The sequence below is a fragment of the Macaca nemestrina genome, unplaced genomic scaffold (genome assembly GCF_043159975.1).
Source record: "Macaca nemestrina isolate mMacNem1 unplaced genomic scaffold, mMacNem.hap1 Scaffold_82, whole genome shotgun sequence".
NCBI lineage: Eukaryota > Metazoa > Chordata > Mammalia > Primates > Cercopithecidae > Macaca > Macaca nemestrina.
In genome coordinates this window covers 80,763-101,695 of record NW_027257873.1, presented here as the reverse complement: position 1 = coordinate 101,695, position 20,933 = coordinate 80,763, and the positions used below count along the sequence as shown (strand labels likewise).

The 20,933-nt window shown below is 46.7% G+C and overlaps 1 protein-coding gene across 13 annotated transcripts in view; it reads right to left on the bottom strand.

Annotated features, from left to right (window-relative positions):
• The window catches only part of LOC139361648 (disco-interacting protein 2 homolog C-like), a 217,552-nt gene that overhangs the window by 119,511 nt on the left and 77,108 nt on the right, over positions 1-20,933 (bottom strand). For 2 of the 13 annotated variants that reach the window (XM_071090362.1, XM_071090368.1), the window contains exon 1: positions 8,566-9,673. The exons of 9 other annotated variants lie outside the window; for them this stretch is intronic. The gene's annotated coding sequence lies outside the window, so the exon portion shown is untranslated. Of the gene's footprint in view, positions 1-8,395; positions 9,674-20,933 lie in introns of those variants that run through there. 2 more of the 13 variants (XM_071090343.1, XM_071090356.1) reach the window with 2 other exon arrangements.

Genomic DNA, 20,933 nt, shown 5'->3' with positions numbered 1-20,933 from the left:
CTGTCCATCGACTGCAACTTACTTTGTTTCCATGGTTACAAAAGAACCATAAGCATTCTGAAATATGTTCTTGGTTTCATGTTTGCGAAATCTAAGCAACATTATAAGAAAAATCACTGAATTCTGCCCGAGGCTCTAGGGGTGTTTTCCTCTCTGAAAGGAGCCCCCTTCCAGGACTTGGGATTGAGTGACAGCCTTCAAAAATCACGGTTATCCTGGTGGTAACAGGGAACTCCTCAGCCCGCCGGGAGCTGGGGCCCTCGACAGCCCCCATGGCTCCAGACGCCAGTGTTCTAAGGATCACACATGTGCAGATAGCAAAGCTTGCTGCACACACGCCAGGTGCTAACAAGCCCCAAACGTCTCACTCATACTTGCTAACCACATCGCTTCTCTCAGCCTCCACGGCGTTTCACACTCTGCCTTTATACAGAGATGAACCATGCGTCCTGAGCGCTACAAAGATTCAACTCCTTCCGGGAACAGGGGTGCATCTTTCCATCACGGGATCCTCACTCCAGCTGGCACAGGATTTGCAGAGTGGGCGAGTCTAATGTTGATGACACTTTCTCAATATTCCCTTCACACCCCTCCAAAAACAAGAGTGCTGCCAGCTTCTTACCGACGTTGTAATGAGCAAAATATTTTTCTCTTATTTGTCACTTTTTAACGTAATACTAGTGAAGAATGTGACTCTGCATGTACACTGTAAGCACCCACACCGTGAACATTCTGCTCTCCTGTGACTGTATTCACAGGTCACAAGAACAAAACTTCTCCATAGTAGCCAATATATATATATATATATATTTATATATATATATTTATATATATATATATTTATATATATATATTTATATATATATATATTTATATATATATATATTTTTTTTAACATGACTTCCACTCATCTGAAAGTCACAGATGTAGCTTTTCCTTCATAAAAAGATCCAAATGATACACAAACCAGGTTTAATAAACACATTGGTCCAGGTGGGAAAATGACCCCTCAGTCTCCCTCCCCTCAAAGACCAGGGCAGCCAGGAAACTGCGCTCTCCAGTAAATGACAGCCGGCAGGATTCCCTAAATAAGCAGCCGGAAGATTCCCATCTCGCAGAGCACACCTTTCAAGACTCAAGATGCCCCCGCTCCCTGAATATCCGACGAAGAACAGGGCTACCCAACGTAGGACTGAGGCAGTAAACAAACATGTATTTGGCCGGGGGCGGCGGTTTATGCTTGTAATCCCAGAACTTTGGAAGAAGGAGGCAGGCAGATCACAAGGTCAGGCGATCGAGACCATCCTGGCTAACACGATGAAACCCCCGTCTCTACCAAAAATACAAAAAATTAGCCAGGCGTGCTGGCGGGCACCTGTAGTCCCACGTACTCGGGAGGCTGAGGCAGGAGAATGGCGTGAAGCCAGGAGGCGGAGTTTGCAGAGAGCTAAGATCACACCACTGCACTCCAGCCTCGGCGACAGAGCAAGACTCCGTCTGAAAAAAATAAAATAAAATAAATAAAATTTTAAAAGTTTTCAGCAAATAGCATCATCGACCCACAAATGAGAGGTACCGTTTTCATTCTAGGAGGGAAACACTACAAAGCACGTATATTTTAGCCCTGTAAGTGAATTCTTCGGGCATTCCTGTGTCCGCTATCAAATGCAGCACATCACCTCAAAAGGCAAAGTTCTATAAGTCACATCCAAGGAAGGGAAAAATCATTCTAAGTTTTAGCCATCCAGTAAGAACCTGATCCAGAGAAGCCTACTTGTTCCAGACTCTAAGCGGCAATATATTGCTACAATGTAATGAAAACAAAGGGATAATTAAGAAAATTTCAATGCTAATAAAAGGCAAAAACATAATTAGATTTATTCTACTCTAGACAGAGCAGCCGGGCAGTTCACCCATACGTTATGAACGTTGCTGTTTTTCAGACAGGGTCCCAACTCTGTCAAGGCTTGACAGCAGGGGCGTGATCTCCACTGACTGCAAGGTCCGCCTCCCAGGCTCAAGCGATTCTCTTCAGCCTCTGGAGTAGCCGGGACTACAGGTGTGCAGCCATCATGCCCAGCTAATTTGTGTGTTTTCCGTAGAGATGGGATTTCACCAGGTTGCCCAGGCTGGTTCCCTGGGTCTCGAGTTCCGAGGCTCAAGCAATCCACCCGCCTCGGCCTCCCAAAGCCCTGGGATTACAGGCGTGAGCCATCACGCCTGGCCCTTTTTTTTTTTCTTTCCTTTTTAAGCGATTAATGTGCTTCAGAGTCTTGTAGGCATTAAAAAAAAAAAAAAAAAAAAAAAGAACAAGCAAATTCTGTAAGGGAAAGAAACCATTAACATGTTTTACACACCTCAAAACTCAAAACAGAAATACTAAGAATAAAATGTATTTTATTCACAGAGGCATTCTTAAAGTTCTGTAAAAGTGACACCATGGACACCACCACATCACAGACGAGTGTGGCAGGACTGCTCAGATTCAGAACACATTCTAAACAGTCCTCCTGCCACTTTCCTCAGTGGGAACACTTTATTCTGTCTTTTATTCAAATTAAGTATCTTGCAAGGGAGTTGAAGAAAACTGCAGAGCAGATTTTAAAACTTCAATGCTTTTCTCAATTTTCGTCACATTCTGATGCATTTTTACCTACTACACGGCCAATAAGTTTCAAGCTTTTTGCATCGATAAAGACAATGCTCCTTGTAGCAATAGGCTTTTTCTTTTCTATACAAAGATCTATAACTTAAGCTAGTAAACTGGGCATTTCACAAAGATTTTGCACAATTCCTAGCACAGATTTTAGCAAAATAAAACCATTATCTTTCTGCAATTAAATAACCAAACATAGGAAACTGCACAGTTAAAATAACCATTCCATTATTTTATATAAACACAAATGATAAAGGAGAGTATGCTTTGGAAAACAGTGTTTCCATAAGCTAATGATGAAGCAGAAGACAGTTCCTCAGCCTCATATGACATTTGACAACCGAAGTACTCTGGCCCAAGCCCAGCCCGGTTAAATGGAGGGGAAGTAAACATGTGACCGACCGTGGTGGGGCACTGTGATAGCCACAGTCTAGGAAAGAACAGCTGACATGTTTCTTCTTCATGGGAAAACTGAAACATACTCGAGACACCTTAATTCTTTAAAACACAGTCTGCCCCAGTACTAACCTTAAGCTCCCATTGATAAAGATTGCGATAACCAGAGGTGTTTATCCAGGCCCTCGAAAATCACGGACATGGTACATACACAACATTTTCAAACACTCAATGCTGCCAGTATGTTAAATGCGCTGTGATACCGGAGGTCTTGTGCAGGACCAGAAGCATCGCAGCCTGGTTACCTTCCTGGTGTTCAATGCTTTGTATGTGCAAAGTCTGCTGTTACAATTTACTGGGCTTAATGTCATTCAGTTTGTCACAGAAGAGAGCTATGACATTTACTTAATTCCACACACAGATTCTCAAGTTCATCTTCCACCAATGACTGCCCTGTCCACAAGACAGCGGAGGGAAGACCCAGGAAAGGCCTGGGAGATGCCAGGTGCTCACAAACTGGTATCAGTCTGCTGGTTCTGGCTTAAAGGAAAACAGACATAGAAGAAACTAAAAGGACTCACTACATCTAATATCACAATGTTCTCAACTTTACCTTAGCCAAAAATAAAAGCGGAATAGCAAAACTACTCCAGGGCATGATTCCAGGGCTAATCTGAAACATGAAATATTTAGAAGACAAAGCTTATTGTGAGTGCAATTAATATACACATAAAACACTGGTTTCGCAAAACCCAGTCTTTGCGATTGCTTTTATAAAAAGTAAAATTCTCATGAGGATCACATACACTAACTGATTTTCAAATGAAGGGACTGGTAAACTTCAGGGCATATGATTTCTGCCACACACGAGGGGAGCAGTGAGAGAGAAGAGCTAGGATCAAGTGTGCTGAAGCTGTCCTAGGACTGAAATTCAGTTTCTGCCAAAACAAAAACACAGGAGGCTGTCAACTTCGATAGCAAGCTCTGCTTGAGAGCGTCAAGATGTTAAAATTGCAAAGGGGCTTCTCCCTGCTATAGGCACGCGTGATCCTTGCAAAAACATAGCTCAGCATCATCAAAAATCAGGAAAGAACACAAGCTTTCCAGACAGGAAATCCAAGAGCAGAAGGGAGCAGAGTCCAAGCTTGCTCGGCAGAACTGTTCCCGGACAACAGCACAGAGGACGTCACAGGGAGGGCAGGGCAAGCAACAGCAGCTTCCGTGATGCCGCAAGCAGGGCCTGAGCCAGGAGAGCAGTCTCCTCCAACCTGACAAGGAGGCGCGAGGAGCCACAGAGAAGTCAATTCAGGGTCTTTTTCAGAAAGGGGCAACAATGAGAAAATCTGGTCTTACCCAACCACCCCCCATCCACGGTAACAGCTAAACTCGCGCCTGTGTCTGTCACCTTCCCCACCCCCTCTTGCAGATGCTCTTCCTGCACCCGGGTGCCTGTCTCCGTGCTGCTCCTGAGGCCACACCTGTTGCCATCCAGTAGTGACCACGAATTCACCTTTGTCCGGGCGAAGCAAACGCAGAGTTCACACACTCTTGTACAGGTTTGCTGGCCGAGAATCTAACCGAGCTGTCCAATTCCAGATGTGCTGGTACCAAGGAGAACGCTCGATGTCCGGCATTTATAAACGGTATCAGTGGGTTCTCCTGGGACTCCCAGGCAGCCGAACGAGGGAGGGAGCTGTTGCCCTGTTGCCCCGAGCCAAAGCAGCGCTGCGAGGCAAACACCACAGGCCACATCACACTCGAGCACCGACTCTTGACAGTTGCTCGTTTGTGTGTTCAGAGTTCAGGGTACAGGCGACAGACAGGCCTGATCTCAGCCATGGGACAGCAGTGATTGCCCACAAGTCCCGTATCTAAGCCCCGACTTGCCCATCGGCCTTCCTTCAGGAACAATGCCCACCTCACAGTGCTGCCATGAACGCTAAGTCAGCACGTATATACACAACCAGATTCATTGCAATTGTGCTTTCTACCCCAAGTTAATACAACCAGGTGCTATCATCGAGACTGAATAACCAATATTAGAACAGAAGGTCAGGCCAGCGATGGTGGCTCAGACCTGTAATCCCAGCACTTTGGGAAGCTGAGGTGGGTGGATCACTTGAGGTCAGGAGTTGCAGACCAGCTTGGCCAACATGGCAAAACCCCATCTCTACTAAAAATAATTTATCCAGACATGGTGGCACACACCCTGTAACCCCAGCTACTAGGGAGGCTGAGGCATAAGAATCGCTTGAACCTGTGACGTAGAGGTTGCAGTGAATGGAGATTGTACTCCTGGGCTCTACCCTTCCAGTCTGGGTGACAGAGCAAGATTCTAATAAAACAATAAAAGGTCAAGATGAGAACTGATTGCCAAGGTCCACAGTCCATATACTTAAAACATAAAATTCATTAGCTAGTACTTGATCAAGTTGCTGCTTTCTTCATTACAATCTTGTATATCCTTCTAACACGGCTCAAAATGTTTACATTTGAACACACCTCGAGTATAACAAAAAATAAAGTGCCTGTATTTCACAAACGAGCAATTTCCAGTAAGGCTGCATCCTGCTCTAGTTAATCCTTTGACAATGTAAAACTGAGCCATCCTGACATAGCACTGACACATGGTGCAAGAAGAATGACCTCCAATTAAATCGCTAGATTTAGAGAACACGTAAATATAGTTTATCACTAATTCACTAACCATTAGCAAGATTTTAAAGGAAGAAAAATTATCAGGACTGTAACTAGGAATAAAGGCAAAAATAAACATGAAGAAATTAGTCACGTTTAAATCAATACCCTTTCTGTGAGGCCGTAACAAAGTATACACAGCAGGGGCACAAACTGTCATGCTGAACTGTCACCAAGCTCTCTATGAAGGTAGTAAGAGCGTCCCAAGTCGCAGAGCCTCGTCTTCCTATTTAAACCCTAAACAGCCAACACCACTCAGCATGCAGTGAGAGCTCTGAAAGCTCAGAGGAATGCATGATGGGAGGAAGGGCCCTAGCCCTGCCATCACCCTGCTGCTTATTAAAAATATAAAACAAACCCCTGCCTTCAAGGTGCCCAGATCTAACTAGTACAAGGTTTTGCTTTTAACAAGTTAACTACGAATGATGAAGACTCTCAACAGCTGTGCGAAATGTAAGGCAACCTCATAAGAGGAACTTGGCTGAGACTAAACCCAGAGATGGTTTTTTAACCACAGAAGAGGAAAGAACTGAAGAACCTTACAGAAAGTTGACAGCAATTTCTATTTCTCTATGGTAGAACCTGGAATTTACCTTTGAGACAGACTGCCCTTCTGTTCTGAAAAATCAGATTATTCTTGCAATCCTCCATCAGGACTGAAATTCCCAAAGGCATGGAAAACCAAGTACTAATTTTAACCCCCCCCCCCCAAAAAAAACTACCTATGATCTTAGATGTGAGATTTAGTATTCTCAAATTCCAAATTTGGAAATATTTTGCACAAAGTCCTTCTTTTCCCTGTTTACTTGAAAGCTCTCTATTCTTTTGTCCTAAACACCTTCCTTCTCATCCTTCCAAACAATATCTGAAGATGAACTTACATATCGTTTTCAATGTTACAAAGAAGATACTACATTTGTCATGAACTGTTTATATTCACAACTCTAGGAGGGATTTTGCTACATCGTGAGGAATAACACGAGGCAGTTAATACGCCACGAATAAAGAACAGTAGAAAGTGGACACATTTCCTGATGAGTGCCGATTTCTCATTGAGCTGCTGACAAAGTTATAATACAGAAAGCTAGACAGCTGCTCTGTTAGTTCTACCTCACTTAAGTGACCGAGTCATTGTTGTTTCAGTTCCCTCTCTCGTCTGGGGATGAGACACACCTCACAGAGCTGTTTATGATTTCAGGAACACACACATCAATGAAGTGACTGTTCCTAGATCGTTGCAAAGGGTAGAGGAACCTGCCAAATTTCAACTAGGTTGTAACAAACAACTGTTTTCATCCTACACTCTCTGGTGCCAGCGAGATGGTGCGTTCTTGGATCCCTGCGGGAGCCCTATTCCTGGTGCCATAGAGCGCACACACACATTTACATCCACATAACGTACGTATATGGCACACTGTAACACGTGTACCTGCATAGAGCGTACACACATCCGAATACGTGGAGTGTACATAAGTGCACTACGTGCGTACAGAGTGCACACACATCCAGATCCATGTAGGGTACATGCATAGAGTGTACACACATCCAAATATATATAGTGTACAAACAAGTTCACTACGTGTGTACAAGCATAGAGCATACACACATCCATATAGCAAATGTACATAGGTATGCTAACATGTATGTACATGCAGAGCATGTACACACGTCTATATGCATACAGTGTACACAGGTATACTATAACCTGTATGTACATGTATATGGCATACACATGCACATCCGTATGTACACAGGTATGCTATTTGCTATATGTATACACATGCATATAACATACATTCTTATCCAATGTACGTAGGTGCACTACAGCATGCATACACATGTGCAGTGTACACATATGCACATGTATACAATGTACATCAGTACACTAACGTATAAAACGTATACACATATGCAATAGTGTACGTACATATGCAGCATGTATACGTATTATTGTGTACATATCCAGAAGTTTATTCAGTGTGCATAGTGTACATGCATGCTTGTGTGCACATATGTATATATACATCTGCAGAAATAATGTGCACATACCCACATGGTGCACGTACACAGGTATGTATATGGCATTAAATACATGCATGTATGTACACATGTAGAACAGATAGGTGTCCAACTAGTGTGCATATAATCATCCCCGTAGATACACACATATACACATGTACATGCATGCCTACAGCATGCACGTGTGTAGGACACAAATGTAGTGTACATACCTATACACTGTAAATACATGCAGTGGAAATACACGTAGTATGTGTACACCACATACACACATGTACATTTATACAGTACACATACACCGAGACCCAGAACGAGTCATGAGTATTAACACGGCGCAAACGCTTCCAGTTCTACCTAAGTGAATTTTTTTCAAACTATAATAGAACTCATATAAAAAGGGTTTTTAAGGAAATCAATACAGCTAGTGACAAAAACAGTGGGAAGGGCACAACCACTTTCTCTCAGAGTTCTGGGCCTGACCGTGGAAGTTCAGAGGTTTCCTAATGCAGTACACATCAGAACTGACTCACAATGAAGCACTCCTTAAAAATTAAAAATGTGTCCTCATGTTTTGGCCTTTGAGACAAAGCCTCTTAGTTAATCGAGTTCTGACTGAATTTGACTCACAGTACTCTGGCAGATTCTTCATTTTCTGGTGAGACAGACGAATGTCCCAGGGTGAGGGCAATGCCAGCCGTTTCAGGGTCAGCTTTTCGAGGAGCGATGTCTGGCAGAACACAATCCAACACCATAGTAGGATCCCCCACCCAGCCACTTAGACGCTTTCTGGTACTTACTCTGTCTGCTTGTTTCCCTTTCTTGAATTCAGCTGGGGGGAGAAAAAAAACCAAAAAAATCAAAACCAAAAACAGCCCATGTGTTTGTGTGTCTGAAAAGTGAATACATCCACATCCAACTTTCTAAATGATACACGGCAGGTGTTGATGGTCACCAACCAGTGGCCACTGTTGACAAAATACAAAGTCATCTGCAAACATGAACGAGTTTCTAGGAATACAAAAGTCAAGGGAATTTACTTCACATATTAAAGGTGTCAAGGGTGCTCATCAAAAATATATTTAGAGGTTTTCCTTTCAAGTTATTTTTGAAGATTTTTAAGTTGCAATACTTAAAAGCCTCTGGGAAAAGAAAGGATACAGGTATCTGGAAGATTTATACTAAATGATTTTCATGTCTTTTTGATAAAGTTAAATAAGGTCAGCCTTGAAGTAATGGCTTCCACTACTCTGAGGCTGTGGATGGAATCCACACCACCACCAGACAATTGAATAAACAGCAAGGCTGCACACACAGGACACAGGCAGTGAGCCAGCCTGACTAGTTGTCAGCTTCTGGGTCAGTTCTACCCAGTTCTGGCCAGGCCCCACTGGAGATGAAAACCTGCCCTTTAGAAGCCTTCAAACCCCACCTTTCAAAATCTAATCCTCTTCAACTGAGGCCCAAGTCCAAAAATCTACTGACATCTTAGCCCGCGTTAGGCCAGCTGTCCCCCAGCCTTTTTGGCACCAGGGATGGGTTTCATGGAAGACAATTTTTCTGGGGGGTGGTTTTGAATTGCAACTGTTGCACCTCAGGTCAGGCAGCGGATCCTCATAAGCAGCACCTCCGAGATCTCTCACAAGCAGTTTACGATAGGGTCCCAGCGCCTAGCAGAACACACAGCTAATGATAGTGTCACAACACCTAGGAGAACATGCGGCTTATGATAGGGCTCCAGCACCTAGGAGAACAGGCGACTTAGGAGAGGGTCCCAGCACCTAGGAGAACAGGTATTAAATGAGTTGGCAAAGCCAAAAATCCACCGGATCTACCACTCCAAAGCAAACATACACCACTGCCCAATATTGATGTGAGCCAAAAACAGGGAAGTCCTGAGGGCCCACACTGACCACAGCCAGACACCACTTCTGCAAGAAGCAAGCACGCACCTAGAGATCACCAGTGATGACCCAGGAGAGCAGCTTTGAGCAGAGACAAAGGTGAAGGAGAGGCACATGGGCCAGGGTGCTGGGTGTGCCCGTCTTTGTGACCTCACTGAGATTGCTGACCTCTGGCCCTTGGTGTCCCTTCCTGTGGAGGTAGCAGCCCCCAAATCCCTGCCTCCCTTCAGCACTGACTGAGGCGGCCCTGAAGTCTCCCCAGGGCTGAGACTGCTTCTAAATCCTGTTAACTGCACACCCACATGAAAAACAAAAAACAAAATATCAAGTATGCAGACAGGAAAATAAAAATACGTGAATCCTCCCTTATTCAACAGGCATTTAAAAAGTAACAGGAAAATTGTGATAGTCTTTAAACAACCACCAGCTATCACGTCCTCTTGAAATGTTTTAGCTAATCAGGAACATCTTTACCAAGCACTTGTGTGTTCAGGAAATCAGTTGACAGGTCCCAAATAACCTCGGAGCCTGCGACCTGACCCCCACTCACGCACATCACCTCTCCAGAGGAACGTGTCCTGGACACCTTTCAAATGGTGAGGAACAGGAACAAGGGTAGCTTTCCCTCAACACCACAAAACAAGCTCGACCCCGAGGAGCCCGGAGAACAGCGACGTTTGTTTAGATGCTTTCCCACTGTCCTTGTCAGAGCAAACATTCCCATCCCACACCGCCCAGTGTTTAACTCTCCCTGGGATACCAGCAGCCGTCAACCCTCAACAAGCTGGAAACAGAGGCCAAGCTGATAGGAGGCCTCTCTCCATTCCTTACTGAATTCGCTCAGGACACGGATGTTCCCAAACACATATGGCCCTGAGTATTCCACACCTGGGGAACATTCAAACAGCAGACTCTGCAAAGACGTTCCCCTAAAGAGAAACTCAGTTTCTAACTTCCCTTAGGGAAAAACAGGAGACCCAGAACTTTCCAGAAAATCAAGTGTGAGAGGAAGCCACTCACCTCTGGCACTTCCTAAACCTGCCTTCCCGCGGGTGCTCAGGGATGTCCCCGCGACAGCCCCGTCCACCCAGGACGGCAGCAGGTCTCAGGCAGCCAGCACCTGGGCAGCTGGCCAAGCAACCCCAGGGTGAAAACGCCATCCCAGGCACCACTTCCCGGAGCCCCTCAGCAAGAAAAACAGAGGTGGGACAGAACCGAGGGCTGACTCGAGGCTGGGGAGCCACAGACCCGCACAGCTCAATCATCGGACATGCTCTTCTGTGGACAGAGCCCAGGGAGAGGCCAGCAGAGAGACCCTCGTGCCGGCTCCACGGGCCAGCGTCCTCCAGGGCTGCAAGTTTGTGATCACAGCTTCAGAATTTGGTTCCAGAATCTTCCGGAATCAAAGACGCACCAAACTGTGAAGCTGCCAGGACAGCAGGGCCCAGGAGCAGGCTCAGGGGAGGACCACTTAGAAACCCCACACACAGCATACACGTGTGCATGCTTACTCCACACATGCCACCGCTTCACCCAATAGTATACACGCAAACGCATGTATGTACTCCATACACACCCTCAAATACACTCACCAAATATGATGCGTGTACACACTCCACACACACCCTCAAATACATACGACACACATGAACATGCTCACTCCACCCACACCTGCTAAATACACTCAACCACACATGCACAAACGTGACACACGTGCACACTCATTCCGGACGTCACACCCCTCACCAAGTACACAGGTGCACACACCTCCAAGTTCAGAACCTGTAGACTCCACAAGCTTTGGTTTCCCCCACTGTTTCTCTCATCACATGAGATCCACACACAGGTGTCATTTACTGACATCTAACACCCGGGGAGGCCCTTAGACAGAACTGCAGTCACAAGTCGGCTTCATTCAGGCATTCATCACCAGCCTCCTGAAGCCACCTCCTGTCCCCAGGGGGAGCGGGGGCCGAGACCGGAGACGTCTCTGGGCTTACAGATCCCCAGGCTGGCAACCCAGCGAAATGAGGAGGGCTGGGCCACGGCCCTGGAGGGAGACGGGTACTGGCTCAAGTATGCGGAACATGAGTCCTCATTTCCAGACAGTGTCACCTACGACAGCGTCAGGTGAAAGCCAGTGGTTTGGCATTCCTGGGATAGACAGTTCTGGAAATACAAGGGAAGCTTTTTACTCCTCCCCTCTGAACACATGAGGTCCATGGTCCCCTCACATCTAACACTGGGAATCCGAATCGGTGACTCCTTGTCCACCTGAGGACCACCCAAGAGGATCCACACACCTGCTACAACAGCAGCACCGCACCTGGTCTGCAGGGGAGCAAAGCAAATCCCACCTTTATGACTAAAACTGGATTACCCTGACACTGGCAGCCTGCAGTGTGTGTATCGTCAAGCCCCCACGTCTGTGCCACCTGCAAGAGGAACACAAGCCCTTAGTCCCAGGTTCTCAGGACGGCCTGTGAGGTAGATGCTGGCACCTTCCCATCTCCCAGGGGAGAGGAGAGAAGGCCACGGTCAGGGCTTGCATATCAGGAGGGTCGGGATTCAAACCCCATCTGCCTCACAAAGCAGCCCTTACCATTCAAGTGACTTCTATCATCAGCCTTAAAATGTACCACAGTTACCAGCAATTCTGAGTGCTGTTCCTTGGGACATCATAAGCAAACATTTTGTTAGAAAGGTTTTGCCAAATCTGCTTTCAAAATCCTATGGTATGAAATGACTAATGAAAATTTGAGCTATGAAATAAAGCACATAGTTAAATGAATCCCAAAATGACTATCGCGAAGGAAGTTTTAACTTGAAGTGAAAAATATCCTCCAAATGACATCAGCCAGAATTATCTTCAATCATTACTGATCCCATATGCTTCAGGAATTATACAGCATCATCTCAGATATGAACTTAAAACCATTAGCTGAATGCACATTTCAGCACAACCAAAGTTCTGCTATAATAAGCAGCACAGGCGTCTCTGGAGAGGATTTTAATTGGGACTACAAACGATGTGCACGATCGTGGTAAGAGGTTTCATGCTGGCTGTTCTCCAAGGTGCGACACAGAGAAACACCACTAACCTCAAAGACACCTGCTGCTTTGTAATGAGATGAGAGACGATGTGGACGGACTACTGTAAATATTCGAAAAGGAGAAACAATGCAAGGAAAGAATCGTATCAGTTACCCTTTACATTCTTAGAAAAAAACGATTTTTCTTTTGGGATGATTTTAAAAGAAAATGACATTCTGGATTTTTTTTAACTTTTCTTTCTGAGACAGGGTCTTGGCTCTGTCGCCAAGATTGGAGTACAGTGGAGCAATAGCAGCTCACTGTAGCCTTAAGTGATCTTCCCACCTCAGCCTCCAGAGTACCAGGGACCACAGGCACGCACCACCACACTCAGCTAACTTCTGTTATACAGATGGGGTCTTGCTATGATGTCCAGGCTGGTCTTCAACCCCTTGGCCTCAAGTGATCCTCCTGTCTTGACCTCACAAAGATTTAGCCTAAGCGACCATGTCTTATTGGAAAACAGACATTAGAGCAAATGTATTTCTGTAAGATTTTCTACCTCTTTTCACTGGAGAAAAAGGTAACTTGCCTCCAAGGGTCGGAGACAAAGACGTTACTGCAGACAAGAGCGCTGTGCATCCCGGGAACCGCTACACCACGAGGCACGGCCGTGCACACTGGACGCAGCAGTAACAAACGAGGCTAGCACAGGCCGATGCTGGCCCTCTCCAGAAGCAGGCCTATCCTTCCTCCTCTCCTCAGCCCCCTCTCCCTTCAGGCCTCAGTGGCTGCTGACAGCGGAGAGGCCACAACTAGAGGAGGCTCTCAACTCCACCAGGGACAGGAGTCCCGGACGCTGGGGACTCAACTGCTGTCCTCCGCATCCACCTCCTTCTGGTCCAGCCTTCTCAGGAGCCAGGCGTGGCCACTTTGACCCTCTTTTCCCTTCTGTGGCTCCTACAAAAAACCAGTCAGAGAGCCCAGGCTGCCTTGCACTCCAGGGATACCTGGCACAGGCCCCCTCCATGTCCTTATCCAAGCTCCTGGGGCCAGAAGGGTCTTGCAATATTTCACTTTCCAGTTGACCATCCCCAGCCTGAAATCCAAAGTGCTCTAAAGAGCATTTCCTTCGAGTGTCATGAGGAAGCTCAGAATGTTTCAGGTTTTGGAGCATTTTGGAGTAGGGACTCTCAGCCTTAATTTGAACCTCTTCAAGGAAGCCACACACTGAAGCCCCCGATGTCCACCCTACACAATCCCAGCACACCATCTGAAGTCCTCAACAACAGATTTTCTTTCTTCAAAAATAACCACAAGTCACAAACTCACACGCAATCACAGAAGGGGGTTGTGGACACCCACACAGATGATGAAATTTAACTGTCACATTTTTACCTAGGTAATTTAAAGTCATTCCTCAAAACACACCTGTTTTACTGAGTTGCATTTTAAGGTGAACACACACAAATCATTTCAGGGAAACAAACGTCACTTTGGGCTGCGTGTGGTTTCTTGACTCCCGTGAATAACTCAGCGTTCACCCTCACTTCTGGATAAGGGAGACGATGCAAAGAAAACTGTTAAAACAAAGACATGAAAACAAGTTTAAGAAGGGTTTGAAAGGTTCCTCCTGTCCTTCTGGAGGGGAGACAAGGATGCCTGGAAAGCTCACGGGGGACGGGAGCACAGCCTCCTCGGTGTGTCATGGACGCTGCCTCACCAAGGGGAGAGGATGATGCCTGGAAGGCTCACAGGGGTGGGAGCACAGCCTCCTCAGTGCTTTCGACACTCAGCAGCTTCAGAAATTCCTGCAGAAGCAGAACACATCATGAGAACTGAGACTGGAACACCCCAAAGAAAGGGATGAGGGGTCAAAAAAAGCATTCGATCATTACCAAGGAGCGCGGGCATGAAGCCGCTTCAAAGACCGTGTGAGAAGTCACTCATAGGCGTTTCAGAAAATAAGGGTAGTGCGAGATTGCTCGATCAGCTCAAACAGGCTGCCGTCCCTCAGGCCATGAAGTCCCTGAGATGAGCCTGTCACTGAGCAGAAGTCACTCGCATCTCTGCCAGAGAAAGTACTACAAGCTGACACATAACCTCATGAAACCTAGGCTTCAGCCGGTCAACAGTGAGTCTGACATGGTACATCCCTCCAGATAGTTAAAGACCCCAGGGGTTCATCGGACAACCTCGAAGGGCTGTGTCTGTCCAGCTCCTTTTCCAAGTTCTGGATGATTTTTCCTAATGCACTATAAGCAGCATGTTCCAATAGAGATGTAATTAACTGGATGGGTGTCCTCTTAATTTTGAAATTAGAAACACACTTGGCCAGGCACGGTGGCTCATGCCTGTGATCTCAGTACTTTGGGTGGCTGAGACAGCTGGACTGCTTAAGTCCAGGAGTTCAAGTCCAGCCTGGGCAACATTGCAAAACTCCATCTCTACAAAAAATACAAAACTAAGTCAGGCATGGGGACACATGGAACATGTGCCTGTGGGTCCTGGCTACTCAGGAGACTGAGGCAGGAAGATCACTTGAGCCTGGGAGGTTGAGGCTGTAGTAAGCTGTGCTCACACCACTGCCTGGGCAACAAAAAGGTTTTTTTGCCTGTCTCAAAAAAACCAAAGAGAAAAAGAATTGTATACCTGACTAGGCCAAAATAAAAGAGGCCTTCGCTGCCTACATAAAGGGCTTTCAGAATTCACTTCCATCCTTAGGAAAGGGGGCCAACACCAGGCTGTGTCCCTTAAGATGCCCTGTCTCATATGGGAAAAAAAATCAAGAGAAATCAAATAAAGGCCATAAAATACATCAGTTTCAACACTAAAATTTGATAGTATGCTTTAAATTGAAGATGAGTTAAGTCACATTTCCAAACCTCTGAAAGCACGGTTACTGGGAGGGAATGGTTTGCAACACACAAACGCAGCTCTGTAAAAGTGCCCAGGCTGGATGAAGGCTCAAACGTCAGTGCAAGGAGAAAGTCTGAACAAACTCTCTCCTGCCCTGCTGCTGTCCTCTTCCAAAACACACTGTTTATCTGTCAGTTTAGAACAAGGCCTAGGGAGGTGGGAGGCAGGCCTGGGAGGGTCACCTAGCATCCAAGCTCCTCATCCACACAACTGCACGAGGCTGAGCTGAGCAGTACACACAAACACAACTAATTCTCCCCAAAAAGAAGACGGAAGGCAGCACACTGCCATGCCAGGCACCCTGCAGATGAGAAGATTGAGGGGAGCCAGAGGTACCTTTAATCTTGCTTGCATGGTGGAGGGAGAGGAATAATGCCACTCACTTGAGTGTTGCACAATTCTTTCTAGCACTGAGTGGCAGAAAACAAAAATGATAGATGCTTCCTCAGATAAATGTTTCTGAAGAACTGAACATAAATTACGTTCAGGAAATAGCATTATGAATGCCTCAAGTGCTTCTGTTTTCAATAATCCCAGAGTAATTCTATAAACCCGGGAATCAGTCTCACCCAACTCCAGGATCACAGCCCAGGTGACGTGGGCACACATATCCTGAAGCTCCAATACTCAACTAAAGTGGGGCGAGTGAAAATGATCCTGGGTATAATTTACACGGACACAGGAAGGTGGCTGAGCCCCAAACCCCTAAACCAGGAAGACCAGTGTCCTTCAGGGGCCTCACCTCTGTCCTTTCGCAGCCTCTGGGAACCACCACTCTGCTCTCTACTGACACAAACGCCCCTCCCAAGGTACAACACCAGGAAGATCATCATTCAAAACTGAGGAACGTGGCAGAACAAAGCTGTCAGGAGATTTTAATCACCAACACCACTTGTTACATGACCCAAAGATGATTAAAATCCCAGGCCCTTCAAGACTGAATGCTATCTATACTTAAATGCATTTCATCACCATATTGGGGGGTTATTCCTTTGTTTTGCTGCAAATATATCCAACTGCTGTAAAAGGAAAAGGCAATTTGTTAACGAAGCTTCTTGGAGTGTCTCAACAGGCCTCGAGGTAGGATAAAAGGCAGGACTTCCTGGCAGAAACGCTCAGCTCTGAGGTCAGGTGGAGTTCTTGAGCACCAACCAAGGCAAAATAAGGTCGAAGACCACACCACACTTTCCTCAATCACATCTTCATTCCACCTTTCCTTCTATTTCTCACGACTTCACTGGGAGAAATTGTGCTAAAAGAAAATGGAAACACAGACATACATAGGAGACCCTACAGATGCTGAGAATGGGTGCAGCCATCACAGTCCGAATGTCCTTTCAGGGCCATCTGACCTGGCTGGGATCCAAGTATCCGAGGGCAGGATTGTATGTCAGACCCGTGAAGCCAAGATTACAGCCACTGAACGGCAGTTTTCCATCCCACGGAAACCGGCCTTGCTAGGGGCTTCCTCGGGGACCACCGACCTCAAGCCACCACCCGTCAACTACTTCAACTAACCTACATCATGGCAGAGGCCTCCCTAGGCAGACCAGCCCTGCCCAAGTCCTGCTTCATGGCAAACCCTCCAGACAAACGTCCTTGGCCTCTTCCGGGAGGCTGTGCTCGGAAGGTGCCCTCATTTACTTCTGTGGCTCTGAGACATTTAACTAGAGCCCAACACATTTCTTCCTGTTCACATAGTATTGAGTTAAAAGATTTTTATGAGTAAACTTTCACTGGGAAAAATACCATTTCAGGAGCCCCAGTGACCACAATGAAAATGTTTTTACCTTTCCTTACGTGACATCGGCAACGCCAGGTCCAGGAAACGTTCTGGATCTCAGATAATGGCAAATCCACTCATAGTAAGTCTTGGTCTTGTTTCACAAGCTATCAAATGCTGCCCAGAAGCAGGAAAAACCCCACAACGTGGCAGGGAGGGACGACCAGCATGAGTTCTAAGGCCAGACCACCCGGGTCTGCTGACAGCGTGGTGAGGGGCAAACAGTGCAGGGTCTAAGGCCAGACCGCCCGAGTCCCGCTGACAGTGTGGCTTCAGGAGTTTCCTAAACCCTCTGCTCTCCAAGTTTCATGTCAGAAAAATGCAGTGATAACCGTGTCCACCTCGTTTAAATATGTGTATATATACACACACATATATATATACTCCAAACCTACAGCCCTATAAAGGTCATTAATCCTAGTTATCCTCAAGGCATTGAGCGATCAATAATGAGCCATCCCCCTGGCTGCTGACCTGCCTCAGCCCCACCCTCCGGAAACCCCGCATCCACACCAGCCACACAGGATGAGGCCAGGGAAGGAGCAGGACTGTGTCTTGGGAACTTAAACTCTGGAAGCTGAGTTAAATCAGTGCCGCTCAAATCTTGTCACCAACTATCTTGTTAAATTGGGAGATTCCATCTCTGGGGATCTTGAAGGAACCTGAGGTTCTACATTGAGTGAGATGAGCACTCGTGCTGCAATGAGACGGCAGGGAAAGCAACCGAATCTGGGGTCGCAGCTGCCTGAGGCTTGGGTCCCACCGGGAAAGTGGCACCAGGGCCCTCAGGACTGTGGCGGAGTTCCCAGGAGGCAAGTCCCGGTGCAGAGACTCATGGACCCAAAGATTGCTCCAGGGCCAGGAGGGGCTGCTGCGCTGACAGCCACGAGGCAGGCAGCCTTCGAGCTCCTCCAGCTGCCATCCTGCAGGCAGGGAGGACAGAGCCCAGACCACCCTGGGGCTCCCCCCAGCCTGCCAGGCTGGTACTCTTACTCCAGCCACTGACAAGAGTCCCCATGTTGCAAGCTAGGTTGAAACAGTGCCTCAGGCCTCGGGGCACATGCACCCCCCTGCAGGGCTGGGATGGCTATTCCCACACATCCCCAACTCACAGCAAAACTTAAAAATGAAAGTTGGAAGATACAGCCAGGAAACCAATGCTCAAGAAGCAACTCCAGGGTGACTCTTCCTAGAGCTATTGCTATTGAACATCTTTAAAAACATTTCCAGGGTGACTTCCTAGAGCAATTGCTGTTGAAAATCTTTAAAATTCTTCATTTCAAAATTAGCTTTTATTACACTGTCTTCCCTATTCTACCAAGACTCTAGAAAACAAAACCATTACAATTTCCAATTCTATCTTATAGCAAGTTAGAAATACACGTTTCCTCAAAGGATTCTACATGTTTCCTTGGCAATATCCTTTCCACGCCCCGTACTACTGCCCACAACAGAGAAGGCTTTTCCAACTCAACCCAACCCAACCCAACCCAACCCAACCCAACCCAACCCAAGGGCCCTGAGACAGGCCCCTAACGAATTGTCTACAAACTCTTGAAACAGGCTTGCCCTGACAAATCATCTGCAAACTCCATCTTCCATTAAAAACAGTACTGAAAATGAACATATTACCACTTTTTAAAAATTACTGTAAAGTGGACAGTGTTCAGTTCTGTGAATTTCGGCACAATATTCCCATAATCATCATCACACAAGCAGAACAGTCCAACAGCCCCAAACCCACTCACGGGGCCTCATAAGCATACCCTCCCATTCTCAGCAACCACCCTTTCCGTGTCCTCCCATGACTCGGGTCTATCTTTTGCGAGCGTTGTGGCAAAACACTCGCAAAATCACAATTTCCTGGGCATCGTGCTTGGAGGTGCACCCAGGGTGTCCTGTGATCAACAGCCAGGCCTCGGGGCTGCTGGGTATTTATTATTCCACATATGGCTGTGGCACATTGTAACCTGTTTTGGACAACCATAGACAGCGCTATTAACATCTGGGCACAGTTTTTCTTAAACATCAGATTCTGTTTCTCTAGGGTAAATACCCAGGATTGGGGTCACTGGGACCCACGTTTGTGTGAGTTCAGTTTTGTAAGAAACCGCCAAGCTGTCTGCACCGTGCTGAACCCCAGCATCGCACAGGAGTCCCGACTGCCGGTCCTCACCAGCACCTGGGGCTGTTGGAAGACCTTAGTCAGGCGGCTCCAGCAGGGGTGTGAACAAATTCACTGCGGCTTCGGTGCACATCTCGGTGCAACCAGTCATGCTGAAGATCATTTCAGATGCTTTCGGGCCATGCTGAACCCCAGCATCGCACAGGAGTCCCGACTGCCGGTCCTCACCAGCACCTGGGGCTGTCGGAAGACCTTAGTCAGGCGGCTCCAGCAGGGGTGTGAACAAATTCACTGCGGCTTCGGTGCACATCTCGGTGCAACCAGTCATGCTGAAGGTCATTTCAGATGCTTTCGGGCCATCCTCCCGTCCTTCTCAGCGAAGCATCTGTTCAGGTCTCTTCCGCTTTTAAGTCAGGTGGTTTGTTCTCTGTCATGAGCCGTGGGAGTCCTGTGCATTCTGGATACGAGTCCTTTGCCGGCTGCATGGTTCGTAGACATCTTCTCCCCATCTATCGAAAATGTGTCTCTTCAATTCCCTAGGGGTGTCTTTTATATTAGAAGTTTAATTTTGATGAGTCTTACCTACTTGTTTTCTTCCTTGATTATGGATCATGGTATGGCTAAGAGCTCTCACCCTAGGTCTCCACAATTTCCCTTTCTTTTGTAGTTTGGTATTTTACATTCAGGCCTATGGTCCACCTTAATTTTCATACAGGAATTTCTCCCTGTTTTCACTCTTTTGCATACAGCTGTCCCATAATTCCAGCACCATTTGTTGAAAAGACTCAAATTCCACTGAACTGCTTTTGTGTCTTTGGATCTGTTCTGGACTCCACTCTGTCAGCTGACCCGTGTGTCCATCCTGAGCATAATTTATGACTTTAGTGGCTGTCTCTGTGAAAAAAAGTAACTCTGTCTGGAAGCAAAAACTACATTAGAAGTGCTCTAAATAAGATTCTTCCTGTTGTCAGGAGAGCAAAGCCACTGCCCTAAGCAGAGGTGAGGCCTCAACAGCTCCCAGGCACAACCTTAACACACAATGGGGAAGGGAATTCATTTCAAGGGCCACAACGTGAGACCAGCATAGCCATGAAAACTGCAATCATTTCACAACAGAATGAAATTCATAAAGAATTGCTCAGAAGCGTGTGATAAGTTACATAAATCACTGTTCCTTAAATTCTGACGGTTGACTAGAACAGAAATAGCTTCACGGTACAGTTCAAACAGAAAAAGCTAGGTAGGGGTGGTTTCCACACCACACAGGGCCTGCAGGAAAGGGACACTCTTCCTCTAAATGGGAGATCCCGGGAGTGATGTGATAAACCATGGTGAGAGGCAAGGAATTGTGCAAGCCGGACTCGCGGCCTTGGCCCCACCACGGAGCCTGTGTCCATGAACGAC